The sequence below is a fragment of the Mesoplodon bidens genome, assembly GCF_964165515.1.
Source record: "Mesoplodon bidens genome assembly, chromosome: 12".
Lineage (NCBI taxonomy): Eukaryota > Metazoa > Chordata > Mammalia > Artiodactyla > Ziphiidae > Mesoplodon > Mesoplodon bidens.
Window position 1 is genome coordinate 87507744 of NC_138168.1, and position 13233 is coordinate 87520976.

The 13233-nt window shown below is 39.2% G+C and overlaps 1 protein-coding gene across 5 annotated transcripts in view; it reads right to left on the minus strand.

Moving 5' to 3' along the window:
- Window positions 1–13233, minus strand: part of PRKN (parkin RBR E3 ubiquitin protein ligase) — a 1303276-nt gene that overhangs the window by 401805 nt on the left and 888238 nt on the right. The gene's annotated exons all lie outside the window — the stretch shown is intronic.

The following is a 13233-nucleotide window of genomic DNA, read 5'->3' on the forward strand; positions in this document are numbered from 1 at the left end:
ATGCCACTACCCACTTGGGAGAATATCAAAATTCAAAAGGCTGATTATATCCAGTGTTGAAAAGGATATGGAGCAACTAGAACCCTCATACGTTCCTGGTAGGAATGCAAAATGGTACAGTCACCTTGGAAAATAGTTTTGTAGTTTCTTAAACAGAAGCTCTTAAAATATGATCTAGTCATTCCACTTCTCGGTATTTACACACACACAAAAGAAATATATGCACATACAAAGATTTGCATAAAATTTCACAGCAGCTTTGTTTGTAATAACCAGAAACTAGAAACAACCCAAATGTTCATCAACAGTTGAATGGATAAGCAAATTGCGGTTATATACATATGATAGGATACAATTCAGCAACAGAAAGGAATAAACTTTTTTTTTTTTTTTTTTTTTTGCGGTATGCGGGCCTCTCACTGTGTGGCCTCTACCATTGCAGAGCACAGGCTCTGGATGCACAGGCTCAGCAGCCATGGCTCACGGGCCCAGCCGCTCCGCGGCATGTGGGATCTTCCCGGACCAGGGCACGAACGTGCGTCCCCTGCATCGGCAGGCGGACTCTCAACCACTGTGCCACCAGGGAAGCCCAGGAATAAACTTTTGATAAACACCGCAATGATAAAATCCCCCAATAATCTTGCTGTACAAAAGAAATCATACAAAAAAAAGTATATACTATGTGGTAACATTTACACACAATTCTAGAACGTGTAAACAGGAAATGAAAACAGACCAGTAGTTACTTGGGGAATGGGAGGTGGGGCAGGTAGGTGTGGGAGAAATTGATGGGTATGTGCGTTATACTGGTCATGGTGATGGTTTCACTGGTATATACATATGTAAAATCTATCATTTATTTAAAATATAGGCATCTTGGGCTTCCCTGGTGGCGCAATGGTTGGGAGTCCGCCTGCCGATGCAGGGGACACGGGTTCGTGCCCTGGTCCGGGAGGATCCCACGTGCTGCGGAGCGGCTGGGCTGTGAGCCATGGCTACTGAGCCTGCGTGTCCGGAGCCTGTGCTCCCCTCCGGGAGGGGCCACAGCAGTGAGAGGCCCGTGTACCGCAAAAAAAAAAAAAAAAAAAAAAAAAAAAAAAAAAATATATATATATATATATATATATAGGCATCTTGTATCAGGACCACTTAGAGAAGAATCTCTTTAATTAGAGATCAGGAAGCCAAATCTCAGAGAAGTGAAATAACTTGCCTGAGGTCACACAGGTTGAAAGAGTTGAAATTCAGTCTCATGTCTGTCCAAGTATAAACCCTGTCTTTTTCCCACTATACCACAGCCAGTTGCCTTAACCTTTCTAGACCTCTGTTTTCTCATCTATGAAATATCCAGGTGGGTAAAATAATCCCCAAGTTTGCTATCAAATTTAAAGTTCTAGGAGTCTATATGAAGCAAACTCATTTCATGAACAACTTCATTCATTAAAAAACCTCTTATTTCAGAAGATGCCAGATTTCCTCCAAAGTGTACAAGGAGGGTAGCAAACATTTCAGTATGTGCTGATGGCATCTCTGCACTGTTTCCATCAGTAACTGATCTCTAGATTCCCTCTGGCACATTCTTCATCGTAAAGGACTGTGAGAGCACTTCCTTGACCATCCGTTAAGAGTGTGTTTGGTTGGAAAGATTGGCCATGACAGTAAGTGAATGCTTCAAAAAGCACCAAAAAGCCATTAAAAATGAGACTGAATTTGAACTAATGAACCATTGTGTCCCATTTTCACTTCTAATAACCATGACTCCTGTGCCTTCAGTACTTCTTAAGACACTAACCATTCTAATAAAGCTGAATAGCAATACAGATTTTTCATCACCTACCAGATTTAGGGAGCATTCATTTTCTACTTTTGTTTTAGTCTACATACGTTCTATGCCACTAATACATATCATGTTTCAATTATCTCTTTCTATTCATGGATTGAGATATATTTAACTTAATTGCTAGGTCCCTATATGTTGCTTTTCCATTGTTAGGCTTATGTGACCTTACTTCTATCATAGGTTATATACAATGGTCATGACATTTCAGACTGTATATCTCACCTTTCAAGTGTGTTTTGGGGTTCCCTGGATATAGAAATATATATATATATAAGCATAAAACTGGGTTCAGTTTTCTAAAGTGTGACCAGTTAGTTGACATGTGATAGTTCAACATAAAAGAAGCTTTGTGATAAAATTGAAGGATGCTGTGTACTTTCAATGAACAAGGCATCACAGCATAAATGTAATGGACTGAACTACAAATCATGTTTGTCAATCAAATGCCTTTTTATCTTTCTTGTCTCTAAATATACCCTTTTACCACACATTTTCATTCTTGAAAAACATCCTGTGGTCATAATGTCAATTGCTAACTTTATTTTCTGTTTACATCATCCACTTATGAATACCCTTTTCTTCAACTTAATTAGTGTCACTCACACTTTAATTGGTAAGAACATTAGACTGAGCTGAATCTGAAAATGATGCCACAATGTCAGACCAAGTCACATCAATCTTATAACGACACTCCACAGTCAGAGCACTAGACAACCCTCCTGCATATATTTGTGTACTAGAATTGGATTTTTACATTTTTAGTTTACTAAAAATGATATATTAAATAGAGTAAACACCTTTAAAGAGGGGAAAGACCCACTTTTTCCCCCTCAGTTTCATTTCTGATACCTTCAGTTCAGCAAAATCAAAACTCAAGGCAAAAGAATGTGAGGTGAAGCCTAAGTCCTCTAAGAGTATAAATCACCACGTATTGCTGATGTTTCCTAATATTTGTGGGTTTCCAGACTGTCCCTGCACATATTCACATGGTTACTGATGACGTGAGTAGTCAAACGTTCATTAAGGCAATAAGTGTTTCCATTCAAAACATACACTTTGGCCACAAAACAACAAAGTGCTTCTCCCTATGCCATGCTTTTAGCATTCAGCAATAATTTCAGGAGGACTGACTCCCTTAAAATTGAGGCCAAATCCCAACAGAAGAAATTCTATAGCTTAAACAGATATTCTAGAGAATTACTCAAACTTAATGTCCTGGTCACAAGATATCATGACCACTTTTATTAAGAACAAATAATACAATGAACCATTACGCCACAACAAAAATATTTGCCTCAACCCTTCATTGTCATATTTTTGTATATCTGTTTCCAAATAAACTGGAAGCTCCCTGAATGGAGAAATTATGTCTTTTTTTAACTTTTTCATTACTATTGCCAGCACAGTGCACCAAGCTCAGGAAAAATCTAATCTATGGGTTGTTGGATGGATGGATGGATGGATTTGTGCCATGTAGCACAAAATAACAGGAGACCTTGGTAGAGGGTTGCAAAACGTTCACGCTCCAAATGGCAGTCATCAAATTTACCAGATGCATAAGTTAAAATCAGCAATATCTATCAGCTGACAATATCAAGATATATGTACAAGGGGACCTAAAAGTAAAACAGATTAGAAGACTGACTTGACAAAACTGCAGAATTTTAAACTGATAGAACCATCAGCAATGGACTAGAGCCATCAGCAACTGACTAGCCCAACTTTACAAGTCAGGAATCTGTTCTGGAGTGAAGGCAGGGGCCCAAGCTCACACAGAGAGCTGGAAGCAGAGCTATCACCAGAAATCCAAGGCACTAACTTCGGTCCATGGCTTTTATGACCTCAGCAATTCAACTGATACGTACTTATGAAGTGGCTTTTCCTGAGGAGGTCAGCACTGAGCAAAATGGGGAATCCAAAGAGAGAACAAGGTTTGAAGGTTGTATTTGAGGTGCTTACAATTTAATTGGAGTTATCAAGAGTGATTTATATCAGGTAATTAGCGAGATTCCAAAATGGAACAGGAGATGAGCATACTGAGGACATGACCTTGGGCCTAGGGAGGTCTAGGCAGGTAGAGGACACACTGAGGTCTCTGGAGTCACAGAGAGGAAGTGGGCAGGCACTCCAGGCAAGGGGACATAGATTGAAAAAGGATTTCTCCAGGTGAGGATTCAAAAGCAAAACAGCACTCACAAAGCAGGTGCAGAGAGCTCATGAGACAGGAATTCAGGGAGTCAAGGAAGAAATCTAGGCAGATGTGATACTAGATTTCAGGTGCAATATGAAGTCACAGTGGGCTTAACCAGAACAGTGATGTGGTGAAAATGGAATCTTGATTAGTGCAAAAAGAGTGAGCAAATGGACAGTACTGAGAGGACCTGGGAAAAAGGAAATGGATTTCGAGGTTCCTACAGAATTCAGGAATAGAGTAAGGTAGGTATGTTGATAGCTACAAAGCCAGAACAGAAGCAAACAAAAAAGACAAAAGCATCACAAATATGATTTAAAAAGAATCAGAAGGTGTAAGTTTGGGTCTTTTAATTCACAAGTTATTTTCAAGGTATTAATGAGGAAATTTCAGACTATCTGATGTCATGCTGTGCAACAGAAATTTCTGTGATGGTGAAATGTTCTATATCTGCTCGAATATGGTAGCTATTAGATATATTTAAGTTGTTTTGTGATCATGAGAAAGTGAAATTTAATTTTATATAATTTAATTGATGTAAATTTAGATTTAAAGAAGCACATATGATCAGTGGCTACATATTAGACTGTGCAGGTAATCCATTCAGTTTACTATAAAGCCATGGAATAAATGCCTAAAGAAGAAGAATAAAATTCTACAGGTAATAAGTTCTGTATTGTTACACTCTTGTTGTGTATCTGCTGTATTCTAGGCCACAACTGTTCTCAACCATTTTATTAGCACCAAGAAACGCTATTACTATTTTCAAATGGAATTGTTAATGTATCCGTCTATTCATGCAGCATCCAAGAAAGGATTTGAGAGAGTTGTACAAATATAAATAAACAGTAAGATTAAAGTAGATAAACAATTAGAGAGAATGTAAAACAGTAAGAGGCTCCTAAGGACAAAGCTTAAGGGGAGCGCACAGAAATCCAAGCCATAAAATAGTGCCCTTGCTGAAAACACACTTCGGAAGCTCTGATCTTTCTAGCGGCCAGAACAGAGGAAACATCATCATCTTAACAGTTACGTTATGGACATCATAGAAAGTATTCACGAAATTCAGGAGAATCAGCGTTTTTCCTGCACTAAAGTCTGCATATCTTTGACACAAATGAGTCAGCTGACCAAGGCGTATGACTCTCTGAATTTCAGTTTGTGAGCTAAGTAAGGATGGCATGTTCCTGCTCCAGAGACCCAGAAGCAGAGGAAACTGGTTTACGGCAAGGGAGGAAGAAAGCAGATAGGCAGAGGCGAAGGAGACAAAGAAGGAGTCTGTTCCACACCTGTCCTTCCGCAACGGGAGACACCCCATCCTTGACCATATGCCCCTCTCTCCTTACGCCAGCTTTAGGGGCTTCTGTTCATGCAACCACAAGAGGCCTGGTTTGTGCGGGAGAGATTTCTTCCATGAGTCGACGCTGCCAGTAGGCACAACCCTCCACGGCGGCCCTACAGGAAGAAACTCTGAATTTGCCTCTTGCATTGATTGGCCTTCGCTGTGATCTAAGAGCATAACTCTAAAGCAAGTTCAGCCAGAGTAATTCACAGAATTCCATGTCATTAGCCCTCTGACTGGCTTGCTTCCTCCCTTACGAAGTGAAATGTACAATGTTACCTACATTACACTGAATAAAAATTAACTTTCTGTTCGTTTTTAGGATCCTATGATACTCTTCATGAGCGTTTGCAAGTTACAACCTGAAGATCACTCTGTCACCACGAGATGAGCTGGCATCATGTCCAGACTGTGATGCCCAGCCACTCCTTCCCGGCCTGTCCCCTCCACTCTCGCTTCTTTGAAATAGTTTTCCCTCCTCCCGCTTGACTGATCTTTTAAAAATGCAAATCTGCTCATGCCACTTCTCCTGTCTTAAGCTTCAAGGCTTTCAACTCCTCCCAGGGTATTTAAAGAAAGACCAAAGTCTTCACAGCAACTTCAGGTGTGGCCAACACGGCCCTGCCCACTCTCTGGTCTTTTCTCACCCTGATCCACTCTGGTCTGTGTTCCACTCCTCAAACCTCCTCGTTCCCGCCTGCCTCAAGGTTTTACCTAAGGATGTTCCTTTGGTCAGAACTCTTGCCCCTTTTCCGTCCCACTTCCTCCATTTCTTCTACCTCTTTCCTCAGTCAGTAATTGCGTAACTCATGGTTTTTGATGAATGTCTGGAACCCCCTTGAGCTGTAAGCTCCAGGAGGGCAACAAGCTTACCTTTTCTGTGAACTGTTGTTTGTCCTTTGACTCAAACAGAGCCTGGGATGTAGTAGATGCTCTTTCCTATAAAATGGCCATGACGGTAAGATCTGCTTTATCTGGCCTATACAGATGCCTTTGTTTTTAGTCAGATGATATATACATAAATCGCATCTTATTATTCAATAAGATGCCATGGTTCAACATATTTCTTAAAGATGTGACCATGAAGATTTTTTTAATGGAAATTAAGGTCCACTTCTAAGGTAAGAGAACATTAAACTATTTGTATAACTTTTTAAGGATTCGGTAATTAAATTTTCCACTTCTACATGAAATAAAAAGAGCAAAGTTATTAGGGTGCTTTCTGTAATATAAATAATTAATATTTGCAACTTAGAAATCTATCTCCTTACAATGTACAGTCTCATCAGAAAAATAACATTCTTAAAACAATAGCTAAATGCTTTCAAGTGTACTTTGAATTAAACCCCTCAGGCATCAAAATAGCTCTGTAGACTTTTCTAGAATAATATGTCATTCTGAAGCATATTTTATTGGCATCTGGAAAGCAACTGCAAATGTTTCTCTTATATTTAAAGTCCCTAAAAAAAAGCCTCCATCGCTAAGCTCTGACAAACGTGCTTCCTACCAGCACGCTGGGCTCCTTCGCAAACACACAAGTCACAATTATAAGCAATTTTGTAAAATGCACGCTATTTCCTCAGGAGACCAGAATGCCTTGGAGTGGTTAAATATGTAATTGGGTAATTTTCTGAAATGCTTATTATTTACTTGAGTCTCACTGCAGTCTCTCTGGTAAAGAGAATATCCCTGTTAATGGTTATTATCCCCCAAAAAAGCTTCTGCAATTGTCAGCGTTCCTCTAACTTTCCCATAAACACATCATATGACTTGGGATGTAGATCATGAAAAACAGAGCTACCTGTGCCAGCCTCCTTATTTAAATGGCAAGGTGGGCCTCCTTTTCTTTGAACTGGGGTTTTCTGGATTTTAGGCACAGTGGAAAATGAATAACAGGACTTTTAAACTTTCTCATGATTTAGATCGTGTCTTAGCTGGTTGCAAATCTCATTATCAGATTTACAGCTGTTTTTCCACCTTGATTTATTTTTGTTTTTTGGATCAGAAGGAAGAACGGCAAAATTGCAGCCTAGAGGTTTCTCTGGAAAATAAAGTTTGAATTTAGCTGTTGTTGATTTATAGCCTGTGTGCTACACTTAGCATGTAAATACAGTTAAGCATACTTTATAGGTAATTACTCCTATTGATATGAAGGTAGCTACAGAAGCTGTGCATAGCCTAGAATAACACCCAGTTCCTGAAACAGTACCTTCTAAAGTGGTATATTAGGTAAATACACTCTGATGATGGTGGTGGTATTTCATCAACAAGAGATCTTATTCCTTCTGAACCAATATCTTTTACTACTTGCCTAGGTTTGTATGAATGATAAAAACTCACCAAGACCACTGATTTAACTGAAGTGAAAATGAATAACAGTCTCTAACTGAAATGAGCACGTTCAAATTAGAACAAGGAGTAAGAAATCCAAAGGATACATTACTTTGAGTTGTTTTACAGGGTTAAGTGCCCCAAATTCTTTTACTTTTGTTCCTACTAAAAATGTTCTGTAACACAATATTTTAATAGTAACAAACTCAAGTTTCCCTTCTATGTCAATTCTACAGGGCAATTAAAATTTAGTCTTGGCCACTTTTAAATTATGCTATTTTAATTCACAATACAAAGTGTGTAGTTCTTTTATTTTACTCTTCAAAAAATGTAATATAAAGAAAACAACACCACTGTAAACAAATTCTCTGCTATGACTTGAGGACTGTAGACCCATTTTGCCTGGTATAATCTTGGTAAGTATTGACACAGGTCCACAGGTAACATAACAGGAATACTGTTACTGTCCATCCACTTCCTTCTACATAAAATCATCCTTGATGTGCCATATGGACAACCCCTCATGGTCCCATGGAACACAGTTCGATAACCACTGATCTAAAGACACCACATAGAGAGTGAGATGTTAGTATGTCTTATACATCTATTAGGAGGTGCTTTGTTCACTTATTGAATTGATTTTGTTTTTTACTCTGAGTCTGATACATTTCATAGAAGTAAAAAAGTAACTCCTGGTTTAGGGGCCAGGAGTCAAGGATCTTAGTATTTTTGAGGTGGCAGAGGTCCTGGAGATGAAATGAATTTCATGAATAAAAGGTGGAGAGGAAAACTTAGCTTTGGAGTCAGGCAGACTTGTGCTTGAATTTCACTTCTGAGAGCCTTAGTTTTCTCACTTGATAAATAGGATTATTAATGCCGACCACACAAAGTCATAATGAAGTTTAAATAAGGTTACGTATACACAAGGCCTGCCCCAGTCCCCAGTTGCTAGCAGGTGATTTGACCTAAAATTAACAAGGTGTTGATCTAATGGTAGAGTCAGGACTAGTGTCAGGACTTCTAGTTCAGCACTGCTTCTACAACAGTAGTCTAGTTTGAGAAACAAATTCAAGTTAACTAATGAATCCATCTTATTGCAGGTCCCAAAGAACAAATATTAAGCCTACTGTTACCATTTCCCTTAGAAGAATTATCATGGCAGAAAAAATAACACTCGGAGACAAAGTTGTGAACATTAACCATTGTATTTCTGATGAGTCTCTAACAGGGAATTTATTTATAAATTAAAACACAATGGAGAAGTAAATGTTGTTAGAAGTCATTACCTTTTAGGGTAGGAGAATATTTAAATTATATTTCTATAAAAGCTACTCTACTGAATGACAGTTATGAAGTTGTCTGGCTTGGAGGTGGCTGGGAGTGAAAGGAGGTGGGAGCCCTCTGACCTCCTCACTGGAGGCAGCACCCTCCCACACCTGTGTGTGAGTCGGGGGGGAGCTCCATCCAGGAATGTATTCCTAGAGCTTCCACGTTGTCTCTATCTTTGGTAACGGCATTCCTGAAAATTAAATGTATACCTAAAATGTGGTTTTTTATTAATTAAGTTGTGTCAAAATTTGACATGCTTTATCACATTTTTTTATTAAGTGACTAGAAGAATGGATGGATGGCTTTGTTTTTCTACTTTGTTCAAACCTAGTCTATTTAATTAATTTTTTTTATTTCAGAGTAAGACATGAGTTATGTTTTAAAATTATATAAAAATTATTTTTCAGTATGGTACTTGAGTATATCTCTGGTACTTGAAATGCCTGAACACTAAAATGGGCTCCTAAGGGAAGTTGTGGTATTCCTTTGAAGGGTTAGGGCTTAAAATGAGCTGATTTAAAATAGGGCTAACTTTTTACCTGTTTTGGATGCATCTGAAATAGGTTAAAACTGAAAATACCAGAGTGTGTCTCATATAGTAGGAAAATATTGTTTTGTGAAGACTTTTTTTCAATTACATATATGTGTATAATTTATATATTTACCCTATTATGATGTAAAATATATTTCTTTCTGTGGGTAGCAGTCAAAATGTTGGAAAGCCACTGGTCTAAATCAGTGCTCTCCAAAATTTTGGTTGGGAACCTCTACCAATTTTTGTAAGAAAACAAAAATTGAATATGAATCCCAATATTAATTTAATATAAATATTGCTACTATTTTATGTACATTTAAACACATACACAAATTAAAGGATGATATAAAAAGTAAATAGCGGGGCTTCTCTGGTGGTGCAGTGGTTGAGAGTCCGCCTGCCGATGCAGGGGACACGGGTTTGTGCCCTGGTCCGGGAAGATCCCACATGCCGCGGAGCGGCTGGGCCCATGAGCCATGGCCGCGGAGCCTGTGCTCCTCAACGGGAGAGGCCACAACAGTGAGAGGCCCGCATACCGCAAAAAAAAAAAAAAAAGTAAATAGCGGCTGTAAAATTTTCTTCCTGCGTCACACAGTAGCTTACTTCTTTTAGTGTATCTCTCAATTCCTTTAGAATAATATGATTTAAATTTCAGACTACATACTTGTTCAATACTATACTTGATTATAGTCCAAAAGCACTTGAGGGAAATTTACTCATTACTTATTGATGGCCTATTCAGAATAAAAAATTTTTGAGGAAGGACTTAAAAGTTATACTAACAGTTAGTAAGACAGCATGTTGATACTATAAGTAAAAGAAGAGAAATACCAAATAATGGTAGCCTTGTTAATGCAACTGTTTATATTTCTACATATGTCCCCTATATAAAAGACTAATTTGGGAAATCTGGTTATATAGAGTGAATCTAATTTAATAATTTTAATAAGATCTTGTATCAATAACAGAGCTTTTTTTTTTACAGGATTATATTTAGGTAATGTTTTAAACTTCTTATGATGTTAATTCTTGATTCATAGGAATTAATTATCTCCATTACTTGTTAACGTGCTAACATAGAAAATGTCAAAAAGAAATCATATTTTCACTTCTTAGCCAGGAAGCCTTAATTAAACCCAAGTTGCAGCTTTAAGTTTCCTGCTAGAATTGTAAGTATTTAGAAAACAATCTGAAATTGGGGCCCATAATTGGTCTTGACTGGAAAGCTGTCACATATAGAATACCTATGCTGTTTCAGGAAGTGTGCCAGTCATTTTTATATACAATCCTATTTCATTCTCTCTGAGTTAAGACTTATTTTCATTTTAAATGAGGAAATCAGCTCAGCGGCTGGTAGAGCAGGTCAGAAGTTGGATGAGCACCATCTGACTGCAAAGTCAGGACTTGTCCCACGATCCCTGAATCGTGGATGCAGCCACATCTACTGCCTTGGAAGCTGAGGCCCCAACCCTCCAAAGGAAGACCTTTGACAGAGACTGCCAGGTGTCTACTCAAAGTCTTCTTCTCTGTACCCAGGTATTTCTCTAGACCTCATTTTCCAGGCTCCTTTGCAGCCCACAAGGCCAAATGGCAATGTCCTAGGCAACGAATGAAGAGTCATGTGCCGTTTCCAGGCCAGGTTTGAGAAGAAAGATGCATGTCTCATCTATTATTTCTTTCCCCTCTGCCAGCTGGACCCTGGATGTGGAGGCCAGTCTGACCATGAAGGCAGCGATAAGTCCTAATGGGATGGCAGAGCCAGAAAGTAGAAGCACCACTTTGAAGAAAAGCACCCACCTCCCACCCGGGCAAGAACTGAGCTGCATTTGTGTGTCCGCTGTGACATCCAGGTCCTGCTGGTTACAGCCCTTTAGACTACAGCATCCGGTAGAGCTTTCTCTAGGGGCCTCTGTTTGTGACAATCCATCTGGGGGAACCAAGGACTAAGGGCTGCAAATGCCATCCTAACCACCTCCACCTCAGAGATGATTATTGTATTTTTATTTTCACAAAGAATGGAAAAGTTCAGAGGATCCTCCCTGGAATGTTTGTCAGTGAGCCCAGATTTTAAAATTAGATAATTGGCAAAAAGTTTCCTGTATTCCTCAGGCATATGGGTGTTGCTACCTGGGAAACCAGCCAACACTGAGTACGGGAGGGGGTGGGGCGAGAGGGAGGATGAAGAACAAGTCGTATCTTAGGAACAGGGGGAAGTTAAACCCTGTGGAGCAGGGCCTGTATGCAGGGCTCATGTCCAGGGGACCTTCTCAGAATTCGGGCTGCGAAGCATGTGCAAACTGCTTCGGAGTCTAGAAGGTGGCTATTGTGGATGGAATTGTGTCCCTCATTTTGAGGGACACAACTGAGTACTGTGAATACATATGAATAATTCATATGTTGAAGCCCCAGCTTCAGAGTGTGGCCGTGTTTGGAGACGGGGCCTTAAAGAGGTCCCTAAATTAAAATGAGACCATTAGGGTGGGCTCTCCTCTAACCTGACTAGTGTCCTTGTAAGAGGAGATGAGCACACACAGAGAGACACCAGGGCTGCACATACAGCGAGGTGACCACGTGAAGAGGCAGCATGAGGGCAGCCATCCCCAAGCCAAGGAGAGAGTCCTCAGAGGAAACCAAACCCGCTGGCACCTTGACCTCGGAGTGCCAGCCTCTTCTTACTTGTGAGAAAATAAAATTCTGTTATTTAAGCCTCCCAGTCTGTAGTATTTTGTTATGGCAGCCCTAGAAAACTAATACAGTGACCAATTACAAAAGCCTTCTTACACGTGAGCCATAAGAAAGAGCCGTTTCTGACAGCAAGAGGGGCAGAGAAGAGAGTTGCAGAGCGAAGTCAGACAGAACGATACCATTTCCTTGAACACTATTACCATCTCCCCTCCCTTCAATATTGCAACTCTTTTCACACAATGTTTCCCTCTATAAATATATAATTCCAAGATAGATGATTTCTAGTAAAGGCTTGAAAAGCTGAAAATATAAGAAATATTCATTTTCCAAACTCCTAAATGGAGTCAATGATAGAGCATATAAGATGGTCTGAAAGATGTTCAGATTTTACTAGGAAAATATACCATAATTACTTGATTCAGATATTATATATTTATATCCATCTTGACATTAGAATAGTGAACCACTCCTCCTCCTGCTAAATTGGTCTGCATTTAAAACATTAAATTGTTTTACTGTCCTCCTTAGGAACCAAGTGATATAAACGCGCATGAATCTGTAGATCAACTCTCTAAGCACATTATTAATTATTTCAAAGAGAGCTGGAGGTCACCAGCTCGTAGCAATTTCTGTGCATGAAGTCTCATTAATACAAGACATCACACAGTAAGGAAGAATAAAGTTTTATCACAGTTACTGCGTGTGTATGTGTGTGTGTGTGCGCATGCACGTGTGTTTCAAGTGGCCAACGTGCAGAACTAAACACAGAACCATCAGGCACTGAATACAGCCTGTGGATGATGATGGGAAAAGAGAAGTAGTAAAGGAAAACATTCTGCAATTAGAACAATTTTTAAAAAGCAACATCTGTCCAAATCAGGAAATGTGGACTTAAAATCCAAAGCAATTTCTGTCTCAAATAAACTTAAATTTTCTTGACCTAGAGGCCACAGATAGCCGTGATTTATTCGGAATAAAGC